Consider the following 10,607-nt stretch of genomic DNA (forward strand, 5'->3'; position numbering starts at 1 on the left):
TGGCTCTTTATACTTAGTTTCAATACGATTGTGTATTTTTTTAATACAAACAGAAATGAGTGAAAGTGTGGTTACTGCCACTTGTAAACAAAGTTCTGAAGGAAGTTTTGCACTGAGCTTTTACTTATGTTGACATCTGATTGTTTTATCTGACATGTGGGTTACTGGACTAAAGCTGCATGTGCAGTAAGTCTACCTGTACTCATTTTCTTTGCATAAATATAACTCGAAGAATAGTAGACTCCCCCTATCACAGCTGCTCCTTGCTTTTCTGTGGTGTATTTGTGCCATCTAGTGGACGTCTGTCTTTTTTCGCGATCATAGCACACCGCAGATACGGTTATTCCACGGAAAGTCGATACATCTACTAAATTCGCGGTGAAACAATTATTTAGAATGCCATGTGATTCTGCAAACATTGCTTTGCCAGAGAGGTTTACAGCTGCTATCGCTTTGCAGAAAGAGAGCATGTTCTTAAGAAAAAATACGGAAATCTCTATTCAGCTTAAAGCTTCTCTTCCTTGAAAGCACAAACACTGACTGAGGAAACTGATAGATCTGAAGGCTGACTTTACCTCTGTTCTAGTGACTACCACTGAAGTTCTGGACTCTACTGTCTAAAATGTTTAAGTTCTGCAAGGGCAGCAAAGCAGAACAGTAAAAAACCTGAATCCCTCAAAAGAGTGCTGCAAAATTCAGCTTTAATAATTGAGGTGGTTTGTGGCCACGTATTTTTGATACAAATATATACGTGTAATTGCTAATGTAAAGATAGCATTCGATATACTTTTCTGTCCTCCAAGTAACATATCTGGTACAGAGGCTTCATGCAGTGTATGCTATGACTGCAGTTATGAAGGGAATGAAAAGGGAATGGACAACTCTCTTGAGGTGTAGAACTCCAGATTACTGCAGATGAAAAAGTGAGTTAGCATTTATTTCAGTGTTGTATGGTTTATTTTTTAATCCATTTCCCAACCCCCTCCCCCGTAATACTTCTGACTTTGTAATTTGCTGATCTGCAGATCATTAAAGAGTCTAAAACTATATTCTCCCTTTAAATCATCCCAGTATTGGACACAGAAGAATGTGCATGATGGCTCTTTGGTCCAACCCAGCATGGGTGTTACTTTTCCGTAAGATCCTGTTCTCTTCAACGAGAGCAGAAGGGGCACTTTTACCTGGGCCAGAAAGTTAAGGAACAGACTGGTTCCAAAGCAATACGTCCATCCCTTGTCTCCGTACATGACCACACAAACCCTGTGTCTGAAAGCAGAGTCCAAACATAACCTGAACTCCAGCCTGCGGCCATGCCCACCACCCTCTACTAGGTGTAGATCCTTTCCCTTATGCAGCTCCATGCTGTTCCCTCTGGCCAGCAGAAATCACTCCCTTGTGGAACTATGGGCGGCCACGAGGCCTCCCCTCAGCCTCCACGGCAGCAGGTTTTGCCGTGTGCTCCTTGGGAAGCTTGGGATGCCAGCAGTAGTAAAACCTTGCTGACTCGCAGCCTTGATGGCTGGCTGGTCTGTGGGAGTGGTATCCCGACAGAGGTGACAGAAGTACTGGGTGTAAGGATGCAGAAGAGAGGGAAGGCTGTTTTCCCGCACTGCTGTTTTGGGGCTGACAGCTGCATTTTTTCGTGTTATTTTTTTTGTAGTTCCCTCACACTTCGTGGTGAATGAAATTAGACAATGGTTTGCATGTCACACCAAGCAAGCTCTGCGCTCAAACTTGGGTCTCAGTACGGGACGTGAACAAATCAGCATCCAGAGCCCGGGCACAGCTCAGGCGGCACCAGGGTGCCGGTACCCGGTACCAGCGGGCTCCGGTCTCACCCGTTCTCCCTTTCCGCCGCCCAAAGCGCCGAACAGCCCTTCTCCCCGCCCGCGGCCGCGCTGCCCTGGGGCGGCTCCCGGGGCTGGGCGGTACGGTGCAGCCTGGCGGCGCTCCTCCCGCTGCCGCCCCTCGCAGGGCGGGCCGGGCAGGTATCGGCGCTGCCTCCGGGCCTTGACGCCGGCTCGCGCCCTGCGGCCGGGCTGCCCGCTGCTGTGGGCGGGCGCGTGAGCGCGTGCGGCGTTGCATCGCGCTGGGAGGCGGCACGTGGCGCCGCGCCCCGTGAGGCGGAGGGACGGCGGCGGCGGCGGTGTCTGCGGCGGGGGCACGGCGGGGCGAGGCGGCAAGTGGGTAAGTGGCCGCCTGCCGCCGTGACCGCCTTTGTGCGACGGACGGAGGCGAGCGGCGGTTTCGGGAGGCGCTGCCGGCAGTTCCGTGGCTCTCGCATCCCTCCCGGCCGCCCTTTGTTAGCGTTTCCCGGCGCGTCCGCGTGCTTTGGGCTCCGCTGAAAAGCAGAACCCGCGAGGAGGATGGCTCGGTCTCACCCGGCGCCTGCCAGAGCGGCACCGCTTTGTCTGAGCGCCGCGAGCCGTTTGTCACAGCGCTGCCATCGCGTTCCGGTGGGCGACCGAACCCGGCGCTCGTTGGGTGTGAGCGGCGTGCGGGCTGCTGGCTGCCCCCGCCCCTCCCCGGGAGCCCCTTCCCCAGGTGAGCCGGGTGGGGCTGTTCTGCATGGGAAACCGTCCTCTTCCCCTTGGGAAACGTGTGTTTTAGAGAGCAATGCGAGCTGCGCGTCTTTCCTTCTATATGTCATTAACATACATCGCTTTCTTGGCGACCGGGGTGTTAACATCACTAAATGACATATCCGCATATCTCCGGTTGCGGTCCGGTCGTAGTTCTGCCGTTGCTGTGTCGTTTGAGGGTAACCCGCCCCGCTAGAAGCGTACGGTACCGGCTGTGGGCAGCGACCTGGAAACCACAGCCGTGCGCCTGAAAAATTAATGCTCCGACAATGGTGGCATGGAAAGCGATCCGCTGCTCCGGGGGGGTGGGGGGAGCACGGACAGCCGCGGCACTGCCGGGCGGTGCTGAAAGCCGCTGCACACCCCAGCGTTGTGTGCCGGCCCCAAATAGCGTGCAGCCGTTGTGCAGGGAGAGAGAGCTCTTTCCCTAGAAACAGAGCCCTTCATGCTGCCCAATGGCAGCCGTGTGTGGCAGGTGCTCTGTTTTGGCAGATTGAAGACAATACATTGGGGTCAGAACCGATTTTTTAATTTGATGTGGAGTAGCGTGGACTGAAGAGATTCTCATTGCCAAAATAATTCCAAGCACACCATGCATCGACGGTTGGGAATATGAATCAGTATGGAGCATGAATCAGTAGGCACGTTATGGTGAGATGCTGTGACAAAGCCACCAGTATATTGTAACACAGCAGTAATTGCTAGTTCTGCTTGTAATGTGCTCTGTGCCGTTTGAATCCGAGTCAGGAACTCATCATATTCATAAAACCAGCTCTTCCCTGGCTGGTATTGGTCTGTAGGTATGGAGGTTGTGTTTGGGTTAGGATATTTCATTCCAATAACGATCCTGAATGGAACGCTCTGTGTTTATTGAAACTTTACATGAAATTGATTGGTATATTTATTTATGTCCCAGTTTTATGATAATTACGAGAATTATTCAGAAATTTTTATTAATAAATATGGTACGAAGCAAAGAGATTGCTCCCAGTTGCCATTGGGTCTTTCTTTTCCAATAGGAAAACGTATCTCAGGGCATCCCCCTCCTCAAATCAAGGGGTCTTTTCAAATACCCGGTTGGACAATCCTGCATTTTAAGATTCACACTGGTGAGCAACAACAATTTTTTTTTATTGCATATGTGTGCTATATAATGTCATTTTTAAGAGCATAGTGATGACAAACCCACTCGGTCCAAACCAGGAAAGTCCTGCAATGTTCTGTGGTAAAGCATCAACTTTGCTCATTTTTTATTTGTTTCTTACAGGTGATTTTGGTTTGTCATCTTGTGAGGGTTATGCAGGTGGTAGTGGGGATGAGCTGATAATCCATTTGATGAAATCAACGTCTTTTTTAGCATCTGCATCCTACAAACTGAAATAGAACAGGTTTAATTTCGTAAGTGACAGTTACTGTGGCAGTAACATGTCATTTTAATTGCAGATGGCAAAAAGCTGCATTTCTGGTTTCTGATAACAGCAGCGAGAATGCTGAAGTTCTGAGGTTTTCTTCTGCTCTGCCACACAGTCATTCTGAATGTTGCTTTGCCAGTTATCTCAGTCACTGAAAATTGATATATCCTTGTGAGCAACAGTGCTCAGCCTTATTTCAGTATGATTCTGACTGTAGATGTCAGGAAAGGTCTTTTAAAACATGAAATTGCTGACATAATAAGCGCTGGGTGAAATGTGATGATCAGTTTATGAACATGAATATATTTTGTTGTTGTTTTACATGGAATTTTTATGTAGACAGCATCTGCTTAAATGTCTGCAGCATGACTTTTTTTTTCTCATAAGCCAGGACAAGGATTTTTTTCAGATTCTGATTGATTTGTATTTGAAAATAGCTGACACTGATTGTTAGGAGGAATTTTTTTTCCTCATACAAAATCAGCGCACAGCCTTTGTTCTGTAGAGGCTCAAATGAGAGAAATATAGCAAATACAGACAAGCCTACCAGTGGCATTTAGAAAAGTACAGTCAATTTCTTTGGCATCAGCAGCCTCGGGGCAGCGCGGTTGTGTGGAGCTGCCTTTAGTGTGGTGTAGACTCGGAGCTGCTCTGAACACAGATGCTTTCATTGATGTACATGTTTGAGCAGGATTTAATAAAGTGGTCTGAAATGCATGTTAAAATAGAATTCATTGGTTTCACATAATGTGATAGAATGCCACATAACGTTGTGGCATGAACTGTAATGACATTAGTGCTACCACTGGGCAGGCCAAATTCTCCTCTTTATCTGTTCAGATAAGAAGTGTGTTTGTTTCCGCGGTGATCCTGTGAGTTCTGTCTTTAAGAAACAATGATTGCTGTGTCGACCTTGTGCTTATTGTTTCAGACCACTTCCTGGAGGCACTCCTCATGCTTCTCTGCCTTGCATATTACACAATTTCTTTGTTTAAGAACAAAAATACGTTTTGTCAGAAGCATATGACAATTGCACTTAGTTTACTTTCAGCATTTACATTTATGATTTCATACAAAGGAATAAAATTTGGCTTGTTACATATAAATTTTACTGTTCAAGAGCCAGTGTGTTACATGGGCTGAATCACAGTGATTTGTTTAATTAAGTTTGGGGGGGAAGAAAAATGTAAGGATCTTGCTGTGTATTATCCTGGGTACATGGCTTATGCTGCAGTTGTACCATACATGTGAAATGAATATAATTCAAATGCAAAATGATAAACGTGTGATCTACATTCATGCACTTTTGAAGACATTTTAAATTCTCGTTTCTGTGGATGCCACTTGCCAAGTTACAGAAATACCAGTTTCATACCTCGAAGAAGCCCATTTTAGAACTTAATCTCAGGTGATTTCAGCTCGTGGGACCAGGTGTTGTAGCTCAGCTATTGTAATTATCACTTCTCTGCTGACCACTTTCAGCTGTAGTAACTAACTCAGCTGTGGTAACTAACTCTTAGAGAATGAAATCATTAAAGTCAAGCTCTTCGCATCTCCAAAATTGCCAACTCTATCGTTTTAGTTACAACAACTACCTAGCTTAATTTTCTGTAACTGTATTGCCTTCATAAAACCTATTTATTCAGGTCATTTTCATGTAAAAGCTTTCCTGGTACTTTAGTGCTTAGATGGACAAAATGCAGTAGATGTGTTATTGACCTGCTTGCACGTGTTTTTTCATTGCTCAGCTTTTTCTGAAAGCCAGCAGTCAGAGCTGGGCAGCTCGATGAACCTGGCGATGGGTGGTGAGGCTGCTGTGGCAAATGAACTGAGCTGTATAGACTTTCATGTGGCTCTTCAAAGCAAGCTGATTTTGTTCAAAGTAACATGCAGTCTTTCCCTATGATCTTTCATAAATTCACGTGTGAAACTGTTTAGCAGAGGAAAATGAAGTTGCAGAGTGAACTGTGGAGCAGTTTGACATAATGTAGAAGAGAAAGAAAAACAGTGATTGAACCCCTTGTAAATCTGTGAGTGTATTTTGGTGCGCAGGTGATATAGTTTGGTTGTGGCACCATCTGCCGACAAAAATGAACGATCTCCCCTCTAATAAGCTGTGAAACTTTGTCAGGGCTTAACTATGTGAGCTGTAGGTAGCGACCTCTTCTCAAAGGTCTGCATTTTTACCATCTTCAGAAATCCTGCACAAATTTTTGGTGTTATGACCTCAGAATATTGTAGTTTTCACACATTCACCCGTGAAAACTTTAGCAAATAAAGTGAGAAATTCCGTGTTTCTCATTAACACCCACTACAGCATTTGTAGTGGTGACTTTGGTGGTGCTTACTGCATATGCAGCTGGCATGTAGTTGGAGGGGGACTGCGAATATTCTAGATACGGAATTGAAGTTAAGTGATTTGACAGGACAGAGATCAGTGATCTGTCAGGTTGTAATCAGCAGGGATTAGGTGGTAGTTCTTCAGAAGATCTGTGGTTTGTGATGAGTTGTGGAACCAAATAAACAAAGTCATGCTACTGCGGTAAAGACAAGCCTGGAATTGTGATGTGCAAATAGGAGACCTGCATGAAGGATGTGAGAAGTGATGCTTCCAGCCTTGCAGTAATTCTCTTCACCTATGTCATTGTATCCGATTGGAGTGAACATTTCAAGAAAGATCAGACACATTGGAGAGAATCAGGAGGAGAAGAATTAAAACAATAGGAGACTTAGAAAATGTGGGCTTTGAAAGTTGAAAGAAGTTGGGGTTGTTTCAGCAAAGAAGAGTGGCAAGGTGAGCACAACATGATAACCTTCAGATGTCACAGAGCTGCTGTGAAGCAGTGTTTTCCACACCTGTGCTGGCTCAGCGATATGTAACAGGTTCAGCATTAGTGAAATTGAGCAAAGGATTGGTCACTGGATTGGGGTTTTGAGGATTTTAGAATCATTAACTGTTGGAATGTTAGTTAGGGACAGTGTGAATGTATTTGATTCTTTCAGGAGCAGAGTAGTGGGATAGATTACGCTTTGAGGTCACCTCTAGGCCTGTGAAACCCCAACACTTTGCTTTCTGGTGTTGACCACAATGTGAGTTGTCCCTTCACAAATGCTGTTGTTGGACAGATTGGCAGTATGTGATGTTCTCCACAGAGAGCTGGCGTGTGAGCAGAGATGACCAAACTTATAATCTCTCTTTTAGGGCCAAATCTCACGTTCACTCCTTTTTGCCCAGGCACCAGCTGAGGTGCCTTTCAGGAAAGAAGAAAGTGTGAAGGACTGAATGCTTTGGGAGAACCTAACCTGAGATCTGGGTAGCAAAGGGAAAGTGACAGGAATTGGAGAGCATTGGTATAAATCTCACAAGACAAAGAACTGTGTGATGAGTAGGATAGTACATGAACACAAGACATGAAGAAAGGGAAAGGGGAGGTTAGGCTTTGGGGCAGATGGCAAGAACTTGGCATAGAATAAAAGAAAGTGCAAGAACTCAAGTTTCCTCGTAACGGTTTTGACTCTTTGTATGTGTTTAACTTTACTGATACTACTGATTTTTGTTTTACCAACCTAACCCAAGCTCTAATGGGTGCACAGGGTGGATCTACCCAGAAACAAGATAGGAGGCAGGGACAATAAACTGGAATGCAATAGGTTCTGTCAGAATATGAGGGAAAACAACTTCACTGTGCAGGTGATGGAGCACTGGCACAGGCTGCCCAGAGGCTGTGGAGTCTTCTCCTTGGAAATCTTCAGAAACTGCCTGGATGTGGGTCTGGGCACCTGTTCTGGATGTTCCTGCTGGAATGAGGATGGGACCAGATGGACTCGGTGGGCTCTGCCAGCCTCAGCTATCCCGTATGTCTGTGTGCATGTTCTCAATGGGAACTGGAGCAGTGTGCTGACAGAAGCTGTGGTCTCTGGCATCTGCATCATTTATTGCAGAAGGAGGAAGACATGTGAGGAAATTGAGTTAGAAGGTGGCTTAATTAAAGCATTTTCATTCACTTGAATGATAAGCTTAGCTAAAGGCATTGAAAACTAATTAAGGCTTGCTATTGCAATTCTGACTTTTCCAAACATTTGTAAGGGTTGTTTTTTTTTTTTTTTTTTTTTTGCTTCTTTTTCTTTTTAAACTTTGGCAAGTAACAGGGATAGTGATGTACATGAAGACCAGACTCTAATTCTCACCTAGCTTAATGTGAAGCATTAGTTATTAATTTCCCAGCCCTGCAAAAGACGTGAAATGGAGCAGCCTCTTATGAAAAGACGATCAAAAAAAAAGCCTTAGTTTCCTATTTTTCCTTCTAGTTGCAAATAAGGCAAATTTTCATACCTTTCTTCAGAAGAAATCATGTCATCAGCTTTCACAAAGCTGTTAGAGCATCAGAAGTTGCTAAGAAAGAAAAAAGTGTGGCTGATTTTTTTCCTTTTCTTTCAAAATTCTGTTCCAAGCCTGTAGATACTCAGCAGTAGCCTGCGTTGGCCTATCTGGGGACTGTGATGAGGCACAGTGCTCTGAAGCTTTGGCACTCACTGCTGCTTGTGTTTGGAGGAGTGAATGGCGCCCTCATCTTGTACAGGGGGGTTTGGTATTATTTCTAACCACCCTATTCCATCTCTCCCTGCTGCCAGTGCAAGGGTGGATTGTACTAAGCAACTCTGCTGTATTTTTCTCTGGCAATTAGTCTTTCAAGTGTCCACACAGCCTGCTGAACACTATCACAAGTTACTAGGTTCTGTATCCTGATACCAGCACCTGATATTTAATAAACTTCGTGCTTCAGGTGATTGTGTTTCCTGAGATGGGATGGTGGCTGCCTGGTTTAGGTTACAGACTGCTGGGGATGCAGGAGGAGCAGTGCTAGTGTACTGGCAGTGGTCAAAGGGTGATAGTGGGATGGGATTTGTGGAGATGGTGTAGTAGCTTCTGTCATATCTACCAGTACAGCTGAAAAACACAAAGTAGGTAACCTTTGGAGAACCTCAGTGCTGTGACATGCTTTCCATTGGTTAAAGGCCTTCCTCTACAGCCCTTCCAACCAGACGCTACAGACCAGAGAAATTATTTAAATATGCTTTTTTCACCACCAAGATGTTTTTTGTGGAGCTATTTTATATTGTCAAAAGGAGCAAAGGAGACGGTGAAGGCTCATTAGTAATTCCGAAGGGAAGTTGAATGTTTGGTTTGTCAGACTGAATGGTGACTGTGGCTGGGTCCTGTTCTGCACAGTGTTATCTGTAGATTACTTATTTTCAAGCTGTAGTTTCTCTGTTTTGAGAAACTGCCTTCAATTTTGCATAGATTGAAAATGAGGACAGGCCATTTCATCTCTAGGTGGTTCTGAGATTTTCTTTGAGGGTATTTGGAGGAGTAGTTGTCCATTTTTGAGAGAGCAGGGTGGCTCTTTAGACTTACAGCAATGACTGCTCAGTGAAGGACAATTCTCCTGAGGAAGAACAGATCTTTCTGCGGCTCATTCTACAAAGCTTTGATGCTTGGATGTCATGCTGAATGGAAAGGCTCATCTAACCATGTGTTGCGAGACAGAATGTGCAAGTACTGTCCTAGATTTGTGAATTGGCAGATGACCCAGAGATGTCTCTATGGAGGACTAGAGGTCCTACTTGGCTTACAGTTGGCATTTTGCTCGTGCTAGAGCAGACAGGAATCTATACTGAAGTGAACGACTGTATATATAGGTAAACCTTGTAATGCATACACAGACTGTGTACTGTTGCATTTGGCTTTGTACTGTTTTAAACCTTAAATACCTTTATGCCAAGTTGATCGCAATTCGATGGTCACGTTTGAACATTGGTTATGGGAATCTCTATGCAGCATTTCAGTGGAAACACCTCTTTATCTGACCCACATCCAGGCAGTAGTTGTGCTGCCTTGGTCAAAAGGAGAGCGTGTTGCTGTAGGATCACTGTGGGAGTACCTTCTACACAATATGCTTGGGTTGCACCATTCAGAAGGGATGCCAGGAGGTTCTGTTTCCTAACAAGGATGCATGTTCAATTTCTGGCAGACAGTGGCACTGCATCGTGTGTGTATGTGAAAAACATGAGATGACATCTCTTCTTTTTGCCAATAAATGCTGCTGTCATGGTGGTGTTACTAGGAAGGTGTTGCCCATGCAGTCTGTCTTCCATTTCTTTCACTTCCATGCCAGACACCATTTTGTCAGAGTGCCCCTCTGCTGCCATCTGTTGCAGGGCAACAAAATGTAATGGAATACTGGTGGGAATGGTCAACCTCTACTGCCATACCACCACCACCTGCCTCCGACATCATGGGCCAGCGTAATAAAATAGGAGGCGTTACTTTCTGAGCTGCTCTTGTACAGTAGTATGTCTGTTAACTGTGCTACGCCATCACAAACAGAAGGACAAATGTAGAAGGACAGATGTGCTTTGGGGCTGGAGCTGGGAATGTCTCCAGTAGTGTCTTTTTTCCAGTTGCTATCTGGTGACCTTCGTGCGTGCCACTCTTTATGTGTTTGCTTTTGGTCTTTGTGCTCCATAGATGGAGCTTGTGTTGAATTCTGTATCTGCAGGGACAGCAGCACCAGCTTTGCTTTTCTCAGCAATTAATTGCAATTACCCACAG

This window comes from Centrocercus urophasianus, unplaced genomic scaffold (assembly GCF_019232065.1).
Source record: "Centrocercus urophasianus isolate 14NV4802_14NV808 unplaced genomic scaffold, USGS_Curo_1.0 seq_13, whole genome shotgun sequence".
In the NCBI taxonomy this organism is placed as follows: Eukaryota; Metazoa; Chordata; class Aves; order Galliformes; family Phasianidae; genus Centrocercus; species Centrocercus urophasianus.